Source organism: Pteropus alecto, unplaced genomic scaffold, assembly GCF_000325575.1.
Source record: "Pteropus alecto unplaced genomic scaffold, ASM32557v1 scaffold95, whole genome shotgun sequence".
NCBI classification, from domain to species: Eukaryota; Metazoa; Chordata; class Mammalia; order Chiroptera; family Pteropodidae; genus Pteropus; species Pteropus alecto.
In genome coordinates this window covers 9,399,938-9,402,810 of record NW_006441071.1, presented here as the reverse complement: position 1 = coordinate 9,402,810, position 2,873 = coordinate 9,399,938, and positions in this window count along the sequence as shown.

Genomic DNA, 2,873 nt, shown 5'->3' with positions numbered 1-2,873 from the left:
TCATTCTCTCTCTCTTGAATTACTTGTTCTAGGGGGAGCTAGCTTACCAATGGAAAGGCCTATATGACAAGAAACTGAGGCCTCCTTCCTGTAGACATGTAAAGGAGCCATTTTGGTAGTGGATCCTCCAGCCTTATTCAAGCCTTCAGATAACTGTGGCCCAAGCCAACATTTGATTGCAACTTAATGAGAGACCTTGAGCCAGAACCACCTAGCTAAGTAGTTCTTGGATTCCAAGGCCATAAAATGATGAGATAATATTTTAGGAGCGATTCATTACTCAGTAATCGATAATTAATGCCATATTTTTTTCAAGCATTTTGTTTCTGTAGTGGGAGAATGTGAACTGTCTATATCATGCCATTTGGTCATGCTGGCTGAAATTTCTGGGCACAATACACAACACAGTAAAATGCTCAAATCATAAATATACAGTTAAATTCATTTTTATGTATATAAACATGTGTCTATATTTTAATGTATTATTTGCTAATGCATTTGCTCAATTGTTTAAATAACTGCTACTCATATGACCCTGAATGCTTAGAAAAAGACACCGATTCTTCAAGTTGGGATATTCATAAGTACTGAATTCAATCAAGTACAATATAATTATGTTTCTTCTAGAGTGTCACTGGAGAAGTTCCCAGTCGAATAAAATTCAAGATAAAAATTTAAACTCATATTTTCTAAATGCATCTTATTGAATTATTGAATCATACACACATATATATGTAGATATGTAGTATGTGTATATATATATGTGTGTGGTATATGTGTGTTTGTAGACCCACTATATGATCTTTTAAAAAGCTATTTAATCACGATTTCCATTTCAGAATTTGTAAAATAAATACTATATTGCCACGTAATATTTATTATGAAGATTAAATGTTACGTATCTCAAATGCTTAGCATAGTGAGTTGTTCATAGAAATCACTCATAAAATATCAATTCCTTTTATTACTTTTTTCTTATTCACAGTTAACTGACACTATATAAGTAATTGAAAAAGAAGAGTTCTAATAGGCAGGCACCACAAACTAGTTGAAAAGCATATGAAGAGTAGATAGCTCTACATTTGCACACCATTACAAATGTTTCTTCAGAAGAAAATACAAAGGAGGCTTTATCTTTAAAATCAAAAGACCAGCCTTTAAACATATATTATTCCTCCTTGATTAAAATAATTTTTTAATGCAGATAGTCAAACCTAGAAATGAAATATTAACATGGGTTGACTCTTCTGTTTTCCTGTGACAGTCATATCCCACACAATTGTTCTAGTAGAATGATATTACATTTCACTGCTATACTTTTGGTTTAAATATAGATATTTTTAAAAATTAGCACTATTCTTCTCAACGGGACTGTCTATTTATTTATTTATTTATTTGGTGAGGTGACCTTTGGTTGACCTCATAGATTGCAAGGAACTTGTCAGCTTACAATCCTTATTTTTTAGTTTTTTAGGCCTACAGCATCTGGTCTTTCTAGGTGGTCTCCCATCCAAGTACTAACCAGGCCTGGCACTGCTTAGCTTCCGAGATCAGACGCTTTTATTTTAAAAATATGTGTTTAGTTACATTGGATAAAGCAAAGAAACTGTCCTATAACTGATAAGGTTTTGGACTTTGAGTAAAAATCTTTCTGACTTAAGCCAAAGAAAAATTATTGGAAGGCTACCGAGGGCTCGAGGATAAATGGGGATAGGAGACCCTGTGAGATGAGAATAGGAAGAATAGCAGTGGCTCAGAGAAGAAAGTCTGGTCAGTCTGTTCCTGTTGTAATCTTATCTTCTGTCATTGCACCTCCCACCCAAAACTCAAAGCCCAATAAACAATATCTTATTAGCCTACCATAGGTCATGTGTCCTTTCTTGGTAGTACCAGAATGGTGAGAGAAAGAATATAGCCCCTTTTGCTAATATGATGATTGGCAAAAATTCTTGGGTTAATTCTCATAGCAAAATTATACATGATGGAGAGAAGTAATCCCCCCAAAGCAAATGGCACTATATTAGGAGGAACAAAGACAGCTTGGCTGGCAAAAATGACTAATTTCTTTAATTAGTTGTGTCTTGACTAACTCAATTGAAAGGAAGAGAAGTTACACACGCCAGTGAGACTACAGAAATGGGAAGGAGTCATGATAAGATGTGAGAGCAAAATTATATAACTATATGAAAATTGATACGTCATGTCGGATTAAAACACTGAAAATGACATTCATTAAATATACAAATTAAACACATTTGAATTAAGACAGAATGAAAACATAGGATGATAAGAAAATACTAGAATCTTTGTTGAGATTTACTTTTTTTTAAAAAAAAAAAAAAGCTATCCTTGTGATGTAAATTTAAAAAAGTATGTAAGTGATAGCAATCTATTTATCTACTCGGTACATTAAATCATTAACTGGCTGAAAATACTAATCTTTTTTTCTTAAAAAATACTATGACCTGAGAAATTTAGCCTGAGATTACCATCTTTTGGAGGATAATCTAATTAAAACAACCTACTCCCAAACAATAAATCTTGGGAGCTAAGGTAAACAGATTTTCATCAGTTTATAGTATTCAGCCCAAAATGTGAATACTTCAAATAGCCAATCTCACACTTGCTTAATCTAGTAGGTGAGTTTAAACTTGAAAATCTTTATCTCCTTGATTTTTATCACTGAGGTGGGGGGTGGTAATCTAACAAGTTAGAAATATTAGTTAAAATGGCAAAGTTTCTTGTTTTGGTGGCAGGCTTTTTATCTCTACTACCTGCTAATATAGGAAAGAGAATGAGTAAAAAAGCATAATTTCAGTACAGATGTTAATTCGTTGTATTTAAACACATAGATGTAATACCATCCCTCATTC